This window comes from Rhipicephalus microplus, chromosome 5, assembly GCF_043290135.1.
Source record: "Rhipicephalus microplus isolate Deutch F79 chromosome 5, USDA_Rmic, whole genome shotgun sequence".
Classification (NCBI taxonomy): domain Eukaryota; kingdom Metazoa; phylum Arthropoda; class Arachnida; order Ixodida; family Ixodidae; genus Rhipicephalus; species Rhipicephalus microplus.
Window position 1 is genome coordinate 151,978,607 of NC_134704.1, and position 15,390 is coordinate 151,993,996.

Here is a 15,390-nt window from a genome sequence, read left to right on the forward strand (position 1 = left end):
CCAAGTATTTACCAGCCAATTTTCTGGTTCGCTTCCTCCATTTTGTATCGACATTCTTCACGTACAAGTAGCTGAAAACCTTCCTAGCCCACCGCTCCTCTCCCATTTCTCTCAATCGCTTCTCAAATTTTATCTTGCTGCTAGCTTCCCTGCCCTCAAATGATGTCCATCCCATATTACCTTGTATTCCCTGATTTGGTGTATTCCCGTGAGCTCCTAAAGCAAGCCTACCTATTCCACGTTGCTTAACTTCTAATCTTGCTTGAACTTCTGATCTCATGCACAAGACCGCATTGCCGAACGTCAGCCCAGGAAACATGACCCCTTTCCATATTCCTGTCACAACAACATACCTATTGTAATTCTACAGTGCCCTATTTTTCATCACTGCTGCATTCCCGTTACCTTTAGTCGTCACGCATATTTCGTGTTCACTTAGGTACTCGGTCCCATTGCTTATCCATACACCCAGATATTTGTATTTATCTGTTATCTCTAGCGTGACCTCCTGTGTTCTAAGCTCACTACCTTCGTTATCATTAAAAATCATGACAGCTGATTTTTCCTTACTGAATCCAAAATCTAACCTATCTCCCTCATTACCGTAGATGTCCATCTATCTCTGCAAATCTTCCTTGTTGTTGGCCATTAGCACTATATCATCTGCGTACATTAATGCTGGTAGTGCCTGATTAATGAGTTTTCCTTGTTTGACTAAAGAGAGGTTGAAGCCCAGTCCGCTTTCCTCTAATTTGGCCTCTAATCCTTGACGGTACATTACGAATAATAAGGGTGACAGGGGACACCCCTGCCTAAGCCCCACTTTTACCTCTGCAGGCTTGGATACCTGTTTTTCCCACTTTATAATTACCTTGTTACCTTTATATATTTCCTTTAAAAGATTAGTGACTCCATTATGGTGGCTAGAATTGGGAGGTGACGCCAGCGCCCGCATATTCGCCGAGCGCGCGCGATCCTCGTTTTCAAGCGCCGCCGCGACGGCCACCACGGCGCTCCTGTCGGCATAGTGATGCGGGCGAAGCGCGCGCTCCGCGCTCTCTCGTCGACTCGCCGCTGGGTTCGCTGGTTCGCCTCTGGAAGCGTGTCTGGGTGTGTGCAGTTTTCCGCGTTGATGTCTCGCTTATGGCAAAATGTATTTAGTTGCTGACATGACAGTGTGAGTGCCGACCTTAGGATGAACTCCAGCACTACGAAAGCGAGGCAACGCCACTGCTTTGCTCCTGGCTGCACGAGCGGCTATGTGTCATCGAGGGAGCAAGGTCAGCGTGCTTCTCTTTTCTCTGTTCCCAAAGACCCTGCCCTCTTCGAAGCCTGGCAACGAGCCGTACCCCGTGCCGACAAGTCGTTGGACGTGAAGTCGGCGCTATGTGAGCTTCATTTCGACGAGCAGTTTATTGAGCGTTTTTACACGCATGTGATAAACGGCGAAACTGTTCAGATTCCCCGAGGGAAACCGGTGCTGAAATCTGACGCGGTGCCAACCATATTCCCAAATGTTCCTGCGTATCTTTCAAAGAAAGTGCCGAAGAAAAGGACGTCAAGAACATCCACTTGCGGCCTACCATCGAAAATTCGGCGTCAGGAACCAAGCACGTCTGCTTGCGAGGAGACAGCTGGCTCGTACAGCACAGAAAGCGACAGTAACCAAATACCTGTTCCGAATATGCCCGCAATTCCCGACGTCCGCAAGTGTGGTCTTCCCAGCGCTTACTGGGCTCGACATCTAATTGCTGGAGCCGACAACACCACGGTGTTTACAGTTTGCGCACTAGATGGTGACAAGTTGACTATTGACAAGTATGTGCTAATGACATCAGATGAAAACAAACTTCAAGCGACAGCTTTTGTGCAAGCCACAAAAATAAAGACCCTTGACATTACCGACATTGAAATGGCAGAAGAGTTGCTTCGCGACGTCGACTCCATGATACCATGCAGAGGGTTTGGTAAAACTGGTGAATTTGGAGTGAATTTAAAGTACAAGGAGAAGACTTTTGATGGCAGAACCTTCAGCCCATCTTGCCGTGGGGTTGCTCCAACGCCAGAAAAAGCCTGCCCACAATGCAAGCACCTCAGAAGACTACTCCTGAATCGTGAGTCCTACAGGTGAAGAAAAGGCAAAAATGTGGCCCAGTCCCAAAAGCTTTCATACAGGCTTAAGCTGCGAACAGCGCAAGCGAAAAGGAGTCGCCTGAGTGTCCTGCAGGCTAAATCACTCATCAAACAAATGAAAGAAAAGAATGCACGGAATGATTCTACAGCATTTGAAGAAGCGGTGAAGGCCCTACCCATTAAGCAGCAGCAACAAGTCAAGGCGTGCTTTGCTGCGGCTAAAAGAAAATCCACGAAAGGGATGAAGTATGAAAGTGAATGGGCTCTAGAGTGCCTTATTATGTCCATGAAAAGCCCACGCCTCTATGAGCATATACGCAAAAACAACATCATGGCGTTGCCTTCTCGAACATCACTACGTCGATATCTCAAGCGTTACAGGAGTGGATTCGGCCTGAGCGAAAAAGTGTTTGCTGCTGTGGCGGAAAAAACAAAATCTATGGACTTGTTCCAGCGCCATGGTGGGCTGTTAATTGATGAGATTAAGCTATCTGAACACTTGAGCTTGGGAACCGATGGCACCATCGAAGGTTTTGTGGACCTTGGGAAGTTCACACCAGAGAGTGAGCGCTCCGTAGCATGTGACCATGGCCTTGTAGTATTGTTCGTGCCTTTTACAGGCACGTGGCACCAGATTATTGGTGTGTTCGCATCACGCAGCAATGTGAAGTCCGAGACGTTAGGCAAAATAATCCTCGAAGCAGTAGTCATGAGCGAAAACGCCGGTCTGCACGTAGACTTTATCACCACTGATGGAGCTGCGTGGAACAGAAGCATGTGGCACTCATTCGGCATACACGGCAGGAAAGAAAACACAGTATGTAGAAGGCAGCACCCTACAGACCCAGAACGTTTTCTGCACTTCATCTCGGACTTCCCACACCTTCTTAAATGTGTGAGGAACACCTTTGTTCGAACGGGCGTGAAACTGCCAGAAGGCCGTGCCAGTGTTGACCCTATTGACTGTGCCCGGAAGCTTGATGAACAGCATGACACGACTCTCAAAGCCATGCCTCATATTAGCAAATCGGTTGTGCATCCCAATGGCTTTGAGAAAATGAGGGTAAATTATGCAGTGCGGCTTTACAGTGATGAAGTCCTCAGAGGCCTTTTCTTGTACAATGCAACCATCGAAGAAAAGCATGGGAGCACAGCGGCGACAGTCAGCTTTGTGGAAAGAATGAGAAGGCTCATTGAGGCCATGACTTCAAGGTGCAGTTCGGGTGCACTTTAGCCTGGAGGGATGCACGAGAAGTGCATTCAAAACTTCTTGACTTACCTGGACGATTGGGAAACAGCTGCTGGCTCCGGAGGTTTCCTAAGCCGCAGTACAGCCGAGGGGCTTCGTGTTACCTTATCAAGCACGCTACACCTTCTCCGCTACCTGACGATGAAGTTGAACTTCAGCTATATGATGACATGCCGCTTGAGTCAGGACCCCCTGGAGAGGCTGTTTGGAATCGTCCGACAAATGTCTGGATGCAATGATCATCCGACTGCCTCCCAGTTCCTAATCTCGGTCAACACTTTGAGCTTCCAGAATTTGGCAAAACCACCGAAAGGAAGCAATGTGTCCTCAGGACTGCTGAGAAGTCTGCTGGGAGCTGACAACGGAAAGGACCTCACTCCTCGGAGGAAATTAGACGAGCTTCTTGACGTAGGAAACCTTGCCGAAGCACATGAAGTGCTCAATGAATACGGCCACGGCACCGAGCATGCAGACATGGTCGTGCAAAGCAGCGATGCCAGACTCATATTCTACATGGCTGGATATGTGGCAAGAAAAAGCGTTGCAAGCACCAAATGTGCAGAGTGCAGCCAGCAGCTCCTACAAGGCGAGAACGATCCATCTCCAGCTGCAGCATCCCTCACGGCTGCTGTTGACCGAGGAGGCCTGCTGTACCCATCAGTCAAGCTCAATGAACTCGTGACCACTCTCGAGAACACTTTTACCCACTGCTTCAGTGTTACAGAAGTCAAACCTGACAGCATCATGGACTTGGTTTCCTTCTTGCAGTTAAGAAAGCTTACACTTGTTGGCTGCCCTGACCACAGTATGTCCCTCACAAACAAAATTATCAAGTTTTATGTTCTTACTAGGCTCCACTTTCATGTGAAAGCCCAGAACAGCAAACGAAACGCTAAGCAGGAAAGAATGAAATTGCTGAAGCTTAGACGCGTGCTCTGAGTTTGATATTGTAACTTTAAGCTCTATTGATTTTTTTTTTTGCCGAGTGGAAAGTTATTGTATGCCTCTTATTACTTAGTGCCAAGCGATGCGCTGTCTGTGTGCAATGTTTCAATGTTTTTAACTACTCCCTAGCGTATGTAAATGTGCGTATTTTTTCATTTTATTTTATTTTACCCTGTATTCCATGATGTGCAATAGATCTTCCTAATAATATGATGTGCAATAAATATTTGTTTTATTTTCCTCGCCCAGAACTTTGGTAATATTTTTTTTTAAAAAAACGCCGTCGCCTTGCACTCCAAAACACTGCAGGGATATGCGAACGAAAGCTTTAATTTGCGCAGATTCAACGTCACAGAAGTCTTGCAGCGGCAGCCAATTTCTTTTAATGCTTGAAATGGCGTTCTATCAGCCATCGTCACAGTGAGTTATCTGAATCGCCAATTTATCTGAATCATGCTTCAGCAACAGCATCTTTGAAAGGTCCGCGCGCTCAAGGCGCGTGCGCGTAACTAGCATCACCATTCCGCCGACAGCGCCACCGCCGCGCTGCTCGAAACGAAGGAGCGGCTCCGAGCTCCCGTTGGCGTCACCTCCCAATTCTAGCCACCATAACTCCATCTTGCATGTCTAGTATGCCCCGCAAGTCCTCTTGAACCCCTCTACAGAACATTATATATAAAGCGCGCAGACATGACCCCAGACAACGCCCCCTAGATTTCCCGTGCCTGCCGGATTATCGGCGGTCACTTGGAAGCGGCGGTCGTCGGAACTACGGTGGTGGCGTCACTCAAATGGGGTGTCTTCAAATAGGTTTTTTTTCGTTTTTGGAGCTTATATGCAACAAAAGTTACGTAAAAAGTTTTAAAAAGGCGTAAACGTAGTTATAATTAACCCTACGTAAGTGTCGTCGTCATTCAGCAAACAACTTTTTTAATACAAGGCATCACCTGAAATTAATAACAAACGGCAAAATTGCCAATCTCAAAGACCAAGTACAAAGACCCTTACCCTTACGTAGGCAGCGCCGCCATAGATGACCGGCGTTTCGCGCTCATCCGGCAGGCACGGGAAGTCAAGGGGGCGTTGCCCCAGAACACGTTAGATAAGTGGATGAATTGATATGGCTATACTCTTACCCTTTAGTGCGGCGATGGCGTAGTGGTTAGAGCATCCGCCTAGCATGCAAAAGGTCCGTGGTTCAAATCCCGGTGCCCCGCAGTTCCCAACCGGATAAAAGAAAATTCGCGTGGTGATGGAACTGCATTAAGAGGTCTAGGGTGCGGCCTCCCCGGCAACGACCACCAGGAACGCACTCCCTCACCAGAGAAGGGTTGGCCACCCTGGTGCAGTATCTGGCCACTACATCCCACATGCATACGTCAAATAATTCACGGCCCTCAGATCCAGCAGCTGCGAAACAACTGACCACGGCGGCAATCAGATCTGCAACGCAGCAGAGGGTGCTAAGAATCTCTGGATCCGGACAGGCCGCCATTGGAACCTGAACTTTGCAACGTTTACCGCTAGAACCTTATCTAGTGAGGGAAGTCTAGCTGTACTATTCAAGGCGCTAGAGGGTGTTAAATGGGATATAATAGGGCTCAGTGAGGTTAGGAGCATAGAGTTTCCCACAATACTTCCTAGAGGGAACTCTGGCGCTAGTGTCTATGGGAGTTGCAACACACGGCACTTCAGCGAGCATGGAAATGATGGGTAGTACACATATTTGTCTAATTTTTCTACCGCCTGCTTCTGGCTCCGTGCGTGTTCGTGTGGCTTGGAGCTGTTTTTTCACGAAAACATAAATGAGCAAATGTTCACCGTTTGCGCTTCATAACCTTATTTTTTTTAAGTTTACTATTTCGAATCAAGTCCCTAGGTTCAAAAGGGTTCGTTTTTTCTTTCAAAACAAAACCGTAACCAGTAATAAAAAAAGACGCAAGTACGATTCGCCGCCCGCAAATAGGAAGACTAGGCAAATGTGTATGTGTGTACTACCCATCATTCCCATGATTGCTGAACGATCGCAGTGCCAGAGTGCCCTCTAGTTAATTTTGGAAAACTCTATGGTTAGGAGGACAAATGAGGCCTATACTGTGCTACAGAATGGGCACGTCCTTTGCTATCGGGGCTTGGCAGTCAGAAGAGAACTGGGAGTGGGGTTCCTAATTCACAGAAACATAGCTGGACACATAGAGGATACTATAGCATTAATGAAAGGGTGGTAGGTATCGTAATTAAACTGAATAAAAGATACAAGATGAAGGTGGTACAGGCTTACCTGCCTACATCCAGCCATAATGATGCTTCAGTTAAAATCTTCTATGAATACGTAGGATCGGCAATGAGTAAGGTAAAAAAACAGTATACTATAGTGATGGGCAACTTTAATGCAAAAGTATACTTTTTGCATTAAAGTCACGCATCACTATAGTATACTGTGTTTACTGTGATGTGTATACTGTGATGGCGTAGGTGTAACCTTAAGAGACGAGAAGAGAGCAGAGTGGATTAGGGGACAAACGGGGGTTAAGGATTTCATACTTGAAATAAAGAAGAGGAAATGGACATGGGCCGGGCATGTAGCGCGTAGACAGGATGACCGCTGGTCATTAAGGGTAACTAACTGGACCCCCGAGAAGGGAAGCGGGTTAGGGGGAGACAGAAGGTTAGGTGGGCAGATGAGATTAAAAAGTTTGCGGGTATAAATTGGCAGCAGCAAGCACAGGACCGGGTTAACTGGCGGAACATGGGAGAGGCCTTTGTCTTGCAGTGGACGTATTCAGGCTGATGATGATGATGATGATGATGATGATACCCTTTAGATCGGGCAGCGGCTAACGCTACCTGGCCGTAATACTTAGTGAACTAACCACTAGATTTATCTTTTTTCCCCTTTATTAGCGAGGTTTAGGATTCGTACTTTGCAGTGACGGGTTTAATTTTCACTCGCGCCTTGACTTTAACCACCAATCAGATAACCTCTTTCTAGTTAATTCTACCCACTTAAAGTCTATTTTGCCCTTCCTGTCCCTAATCCCCAGTGCTTTGAAAAACTCTGCGCCATCATCCTGAACTATAGGGTGAAGCCCTTTACAGAACATTATCAAGTGTTCGGCAGTTTTCTCTTCCCCTCCCCATGCACTGCATAATATGTCTACCCCTTCGTATTTGGCCCGATATCTCTTGGTTCGCTATACTCCCGTCCTGGCCTCAAACAGTAGATAACTACCCCGAGTATTATCATAGATCCTTCCCTTGGCAATTTCCTGCTTAAAAGTTTGATAGATCGTGCGGACTTCTTAATCATGCCAATTCTGCACATGTCGGTATCCGTTTCCTTTACCTTCTTCTTAACCGATAGTAGACATTTTGTTTTGGCCCCCTGCTGCTTTCTAGGTATTTAAACGCCAATTTTCTGGTTCACTTCTTCCATTTTGTATCGATATTCTTCATGTATAAGTAGCTGAAAACCTTCCTAGCCCTATGCTCCTCCCCCATTTCTTTCAATCGCTTCTCAAGTTTTATCTTGCTGCTAGCTTCCATGCCCTCAAATGATGTCCATCCCATATCTCCTTGTACTCCCTGATTTGGTGTTATCCCCTGAGCACCAAAGCGAGCCTACCTATTCCACGTTGCTTACTTTCAAATCTTGCTTGAACTTCTGATCTCATGCACAAGACCATCAGACCGGGAACCATGACCCCAGCCGCCACCCTAGATCGGGTGGTGGCTAATGCCACCTAGCCGTAATACTTATTGGTGAACCAAAAACTAGGTTTATCTTCTTTTTTTTTTTTTTTGCTGAGACTGCTGCGCCACGCGGCGCACGAGCACGGTGCGGGGACGGTGTAAAATCGCGCAACACAAGCCCATATTAGGACGAAGCCTAACACGCCGATAAAGTGCCTGCTGTCAAACGCACGTTTGCTGGGCTGAGGCTTCAGGATGGATGAATGGATGTGGCTCTACCCTTTAGATCGGGCGGCGGCTAACGCTACCTAGCCGTAATTCTTAGTGAACTAACCACTAGAATTATCTTTTTTTCCTTTAGTTTGTGAAGTTGAGCATTCGTACTTTGCAGTGAAGGGTTTAATTTTCACTCGTGCCTCGAATTTAGACACCAACCAGATAACCTCCTTATAGTTAATTCTACCCGCTTAAAGTTTATTTTGCCCTCCCGGTCCCTAAACCCCAATGCTTTGAAAAACTCTGCGCCATCATCCTGAACTATAGGGTGAAGCTCTTTACAGAACATTATCAAGTGTTCGGCAGTTTCTTCTTCCTCTCCACACGCACTGCATACTGTGTCTGCCCCTTTGTACTTGGCCCGATATATCTTGGTTCGTAATACTCCCGTCCTGGCCTCAGACGGTAGAGAACTACCCCGAGTATACTCATAGATCCTTTCCTTGGCAATTTCTTGGCAAGTTCCTGCTTAAAAGTTCGATAGATCTCTAGTGCAGACTTCTTAATCATGCCAATTCTCCACATGTCAGTCTCCCATTCCTTCACCTTCTTCTTAACCGATAGTTCTTTTTGGTTTGGCCACCTGCTGTTTTCTAAGTATTTACCAGTCAACTTCCTGGTTCGCTTCCTCCATTTTGTATCGACATTCTTCATGGAGAAGTAGCTGAAAACCTTCCTAGCCCAACGCTCCTCCTTCATTTCTCTCAATCGCTTCTCAAATTTTATCTTGCTGCTAGCTTCCCTGCCCTCAAATGATGCCTATCCCATATCACCTTGTACTCCCTGATTTTGTGTATTCCCTTGAGCTCCTAAAGCAAGCCTACCTATTCCACGTTGCTTAATTTCTGATTTTGCTTGAACTTCTGATCTCATGCACAAGACCGCATTGCCGAACATCAGCCCAGGAACCATGACCCCTTTCTACATTCCTCTCGCAACATACCTATTGTGATTCCACATTGCCCTATTTTTCATCACTGCTGCATTCCTGTTATCTTTAGTCGTCACGTATATTTCGTGTTCCCTTAGGTACTCGGTCCCATTGCTTATCCATACGCCCAGATATTTGTATTTATCTGTAATCTCAAGCGTGACCTCCTGTATTCTAAGCTCACTACCTTCATTACCATTAAAAATTATGACTGCTGATTTTTTTTTACGGAACATAAAATCTAACCTATCTCCCTTATTACTGCAGATGTCCATCAATCTCTGCGAATCTTCCTTGTTTTAGGCCATGTGGGAATCGAGAGCGCCCTCCTACTTGGCGCCTCGTTCCCCAGCTGCCGCGCGCGCGCCGACAGCGTAGCCCGGGCGCGCATAATCACCGGAATTCGCCAAGATGGCTGTCAGGGCGCCTCTTGGTCTGGGTGAGTCAAGCCTCGGCTCCGTCCCGCGCTGGCATGTCCGGGCACGCTACGCTGCATGGGCTTACGTCACAACGCAGCGCCATTTCCTTTTGGGCACGCGTGATAACCTCCTCTCGTACGAGCTTTGTTGAACCGTGGTTGCGCCCGACGATTCGCATTTGCTCGTCGTGGAAAATGCTCTCAGGCCTCCACGAGGGGTTGACGCGCTGCTCAGCAGGCGGCTTCGCGTTCGTGTGTTCGACTTCGGCCCTTGTGCGGGAGTCGTCGCGCCTGTTTTTAGAAAGCAGTAAGGAAGTCCTTAGGCCGGCTGCCCCCAAGCGTGCCTTACCGTCATTTCGGACATTCTTTTGTGGGGTGCGGGTTGTCACCTGCACCGGCTGTCTTTGTCTCGGCTGTGCGCTTCGCCTGCGGGGCAGTGGCTACGTGCGGGCCCCTCTGGAATGTGTGGAAGGCCGGTTGTGTGCTGTAGGAGCGACTCCCGTGAATTCCTACTGCGTGGTCGTCTCCGAGTCCCCGCGCGTGTGACACGTGCGTGAAGGGATACTCGTCTTGTGTTGTGCTCTCCATGAGTGGTTGATTCCCCGAAGTGACATTCCATCTTTATCTTCGGAACTGTACAGTGAGGCAGGGGAGCAGCCCGCCAGAAGTAGACAGGAGAGAGTCGCGAGAAGAGAGAGAGAGAGAGAAACAACATTTATTCACGCATCCGGCGTGCGGGAAGTCACCGGCCACGCAGGGCGCGGGTATTTTCTATCTGAAGACTAAGCCTAATAGTCCTATAGTCCCAGGCCCTAGATCTTGAGGACGTTGTGCTCCGGCTAGGTGTTGGATACTCGGGCTCCTCCACTCCCGTTGTCCGGGGCGTCGGCTCCCTTTCTCATCTGCTTTGCGAGGGCCTCCTCAAGCCGCTGGATGGCCCTTCGTTGCGTGGTTGAGTCTTGGGAGCGTATCCATGCTCCCACCTCTTCGGGATACGTGGCGTCCTGGCACTGCCCATTCCCATTGTTCACACCACTGTTACACCCGCCCCACATGATGTGGCGGAGGGTGGCTAGTTCATGTTCGCACACACTACACTTTGCGTCCACAAACATGTCGGGGCATACGTGCCGGGCCAATGCTGGCGTTAGCACGCATTCTGTTAGCAGTTGTCGGAGCTTTACTGCTTCCGCACGTGACAGTTCACGATGCGGGGGCGGAAAGGCTCTCCTGGCCTCTCTGTAAGCCGCCAGGATCTCTCCGTAGTCGGTAAGGGGATCGAGGTCTTCTTCTCGTTCTACACTGCTGGTTTCAGGGAGACGGGCTGCCGCGGTCCGGCACGTGATGAGATTACGGGCCACAGCGTCCGCCTCCTCGTCGCGGTTCTCAATGTCGGGAGCCAGTTGTCCCATGTGGGCTGGGAACCATTTGAGGGTGATGGTTGGCCCTGTAGCGGTGCCGCGAGCAGCCCGCCAAGCCGCGATGGACGTCACTAGCCGCTCCGTGCCTCGCCAGACCATGCCTCAGGCAAAATTCCTGATTGCCTGCTTTGAGTCGCTTAGCACCGTGCGCGTGCCCGGCCTACTTGTGGCCAGGGCTATCGCCGCCTCCTCTGCCTGGCCGGCTGTTCGGGCGCGCACGGTGCTTGCTATTAGTAGTTTACCGGTAGTAGCGCTGACCACCACTGCTGCGAAGGCGTTGCGTCTTCCCGGATATCTTGCGGCGTCCACGTAGACTGCGCCCTCGTCTCTCTGATGTTGACGGGCCAGCGCCGCTGCTCTCGCCGCTCGCCTGCCCGCATCCCTTTCTGGGTCCATGTAGTTTGGCAGCGGGTAATGATCTTCCTCGCTGCCTCATCACTCAGGGGGACTAGTTCTTCTAGCTCCCCGTCCGGTCCTGCTCCCGGGCGTTCTCCAGGAGGTAATAATCCCACCCGATCGAGTAATCCTCTGCCCGTGGCTGTGTTGCTCAGGCGGCTCAGCTGCGAAGCTCTCTGGGCCTTGCTGATCTCCGAGAGCGTGTTGTGTGTTCCCAGAGACAGCAATGCCATTGTCTTTGTGCCTGGTAGGAGCCCAAGAGCCCCCGCGTAAGCCTTCCGGATGGCAGCGTCGATCTTGGCTCGTTCCGCGCCGGTCCAGTGGTGAAAGGCCCCCGCATATGCCGCGTCGCTTATAACGAAAGCCTGCAGCAGACGCAGGAGCCTCCTCTTTTTCATGCCCCGGTAGCGGGACGACATTCGCTTGACCAGGTGCGCTGCGACGTCCATCTTGGTTGTGATGTTGTTGACCACCGTGGCGTTAGTTTGGGTTCCGTCCACGAACATCCCCAGGACTCGAAGCCCCGGCACGTGCGGGATCTGCATACCGTCACTGGTGTGCACGATGATGTTCTAGGCCGCCTCTCGACTTGCCTTCTTTCTGTGCCTCCCAGGTGGTGGCATGATGAGTAGCTGTGATTTTTGTGGCGCACACCACAAGCCAGTGCCTGAGAGTGCGGACTCCACGGCGTCCACCGCCGCCTGCAGACCCGCCTCGATGTCTCCGCCACTTCCACCCGTGACCCAGATGGTTACGTCGTCGGCGTAGAGGCAGTGTCGAATCCCCGGGCCCAGCGCCTCCAGACGCCTGGCCACCTCGATCATGACAATGTTAAACAGGAATGGGGAGATGACCGAACCCTGTGGGGTCTCGACACTGCCCAGCTCTCGTTCTTCGAGCTTCGTTCCTCCCACCTTCGGCCTGGCCGTGCGGCGAGAGAGGAATGCTCTGATGTAGTTGTACAATCTTGCGCCCAGCCCCAGGCGGGACACTTGAGCCAGGACCGACGAGTGTCTAACGTTGTCGAAGGCGCTCTGCAGGTCCAGGCCCAAGATCGCTCGGTTGTCATTCTTTGGAGTCCCGCCCGGTGGGTCTAGGACTTCTCGTTGGATGAGGAGCATGTCGTCTTGCGTTCCCTACTTGGCCCGGAAGCCAAGCATTGAGTCCGGGTAGACATTGTGCGCTTCCAGGTAGCGGTTCCACCGTGTGTTAAGAACGTGCTCCAGGACCTTGCCCACGCAGGACGTGAGCGAGATGGGACGCAGGCCCTCTATACCCGGTGGCTTGTTTGGTTTTGGCAGCAGGATCGTCTTTGCTGTCTTCCAGGCCTTGGGCAGCTTGCCGTTACGCCAGCATTCGTTGTAGTAGCGTGTCAGTGATGTGATGGCTGAGTCGCTCAGGTTGCGTAGAGCTTTGTTGGTAACTCTGTCGGGTCTGGCAGCCGAACGACAGTTCAGGTCCTGCGCCGCCTGTTTCACTTCCCATTCCTCTAGATCTCGGTCGAGGTGGGGGTTTGGCTGGCCGGCGTAGTCTGGGTGGTCTTCGCGACTAGTGATGGGGAGGTAGCGCTCGTTGAGTCGCTTGAACATCTCCTCTTTGCCCAGTTAACGAGCGGTGGTGTGTAGGATTTGGGCCATGCGTGTACGTTGGTATTCGCAGCTCTTGGTCTCATCCATCAGTTGCCTGAGGAGTTTTCAAGTGCCGCCGCGGTGAAGCTGCCCATCAGCCTGGCTGCAGAGTGCAGACCACTGCTGTGAGCAGAGCTGTCTGCTGTGTCACTCAATCTCTCGGCCGAGTTCTGCGATCTTCTTTCGTAGCTTTCTGTTGTGACGCTTCCACCGCCAACGCTTTTGGAGCGAGCGCCTGGCTTCGAGGAGGTGGGCTAGTCTCGGGTCCATGGTTTCGATTTCTTCGGGTGCATCGATCTCTTCGGTGGCCCCTTCTGTTGCCGCCAGCAGCTTCGCTGACTACTCGTCGATATCGTCGACTTCGCCGAGTTTTGTGTTACGGAACTTGCTCCAGTCGACGAGTTGGTGCTTTGATGTTTTGCCGTGGTTCGGGTTTCCGTTGAGATGAGCCAGCGGTAATTCAATTTCGTCTATGAAGTGATCGTTGCCAAGGTTGATTCCCGTATTCCTCCACTTCGCGGTGCCACCTTCGGGCAGCATCGCAAAGGTGAGGTCCAGATTTGTATCCCGGGCAGCCGATGTTCCGATCCTTGATGGATGGGCTGGATTAATCAGTAACGTGAACTCGGCTTCGCCGGCGTCTTCGAGAAGGCTCCTTCCCTTGGACGTGGTGGTCGTGTAGCCGAGCTCTCGATGTTGGGCGTTGAAATCGCCGCATATTACCGCGGCAGCGTAATATGCATAATAATCTCTTGGCCAGGTCTTTCTGTGCTTGTGATGTGGCGCTCTTGATCTTATAGAAGAGAGTTTTGATTTTCTGCCTTCCATGTCTTGGATTGCTATAGATGTTAGCGATGAAGGCGGTGGTTGATGTCTTCTTCTTTCTTCCACCCCGGGCTCCTCGTCCTTTGCCACTAATCGCTAGCTCGGTGACGCACAGCTCGATGGCGGTGTCCCTGCTGCCCAGGAACTGTTGGTGTTTCACGTGGGCGACGCCTTTCCGGATGAACGTGCACACGCCCTGCGCCGCACCCATCCCGCATGTGAGAGGACGGGGGGCAGGTGTGTGTCCGATACCCTGGCAGCGTCGGCGTGTCTTCGGTGTGGGTTTCTTGGACCACTATCACGTCCGGGCGAGCCGTCGGTGCCAGCTATCTTAAGTACTGTTGTAGGATTGCTTTTCGGCACCGGAACCCGTTGGCGTTTCAGTGCCAGATCTTGATCTTATTGTTGCTGTTCATTATGAGGGAGAGCCTTTTGTGTTTGGCAATATTGATGCACCGCTTCACCAATTAGCGGCTGCAGCTTCTTGGGGCTCAAGGCCCCCTCTAGCGCTTGCTTGATTTGGAGCTGAATCGTTTGCGCAAGTTGTTGTTAGATGACTTGGGTGCATTTCGTGAGGATTCTCTGCTCGAGGCCCTCAAAGCTCTTGCCACATTTCTTTATAGCTCTCACGTTCCGACCGATCTTCTTACTGAAGCTCCCGTAGCCGAGAGGTTTGGTCCTGTCCCCGTTGTTTGTAGCTGCCACCGAGATGACCGAGGCGCTATCATCTTCTTCCTCGTTGCTTTCGCTTTCTAGTTCCTCTTCGGGTTGTGCTTCCAACCCTCTTGCCACCGCAACCATGGATGCCCTTGTCGGAGTCTTCGCTTTGGCGGTGAATTGGTAGGTCTTAGGGGTTGTAGTGTTGACAAAGGCGTTGCCCGCGATGTTCGTTGGGGTTCCGTTGTCATCCTCATCGGCGTCTATCGCCATCTTGTTGTTGGCTTCGTTCCTTGATCCCCCCTCTTGAAGCCTTCTAATAGCGTCTCGTTGTTGGTCGATGACGCCTCGTTGTTGTTTGATGGTGAGCTGCGTCGCCGCCATCGCCGTCTGGAGTTCCTCCATCGCCTTCTCCGTTTTCTTAACGGTAGCTTTCAACTCCCGCGTCTCTTTCTTGCATTGTTCGCTGCAGCCGCCGCCGCTTGGAATCTTGTCAGGCTCCTTCAGCGTTGGAGCTGCTGCTCTGCTCGGGGCCCTGCTCTTTTGCGTCATCGCCACGCGATTGACGTCAGACTTGTTTGTCAGGCTCAGATGCGCTTGCACCTGCGGCACCGGTCTTGGCGGACGCGCTTCTTTCAGTCTTCCGGAGGTGACGTCAGCCCACTTCACGTCCTCCAGTTCCGCTCTGCTTCTATCACGGCTCGCCACGCCATTCTGTTCGTGACGTGTGCCGCTGGCTCCCGGCTCCGGGAAGTCGAATCTTCTAGAAAGCGCAGCCTCCCCGGGCGCTTTCGCGGGCGCCATCTTGGTTATAGTTT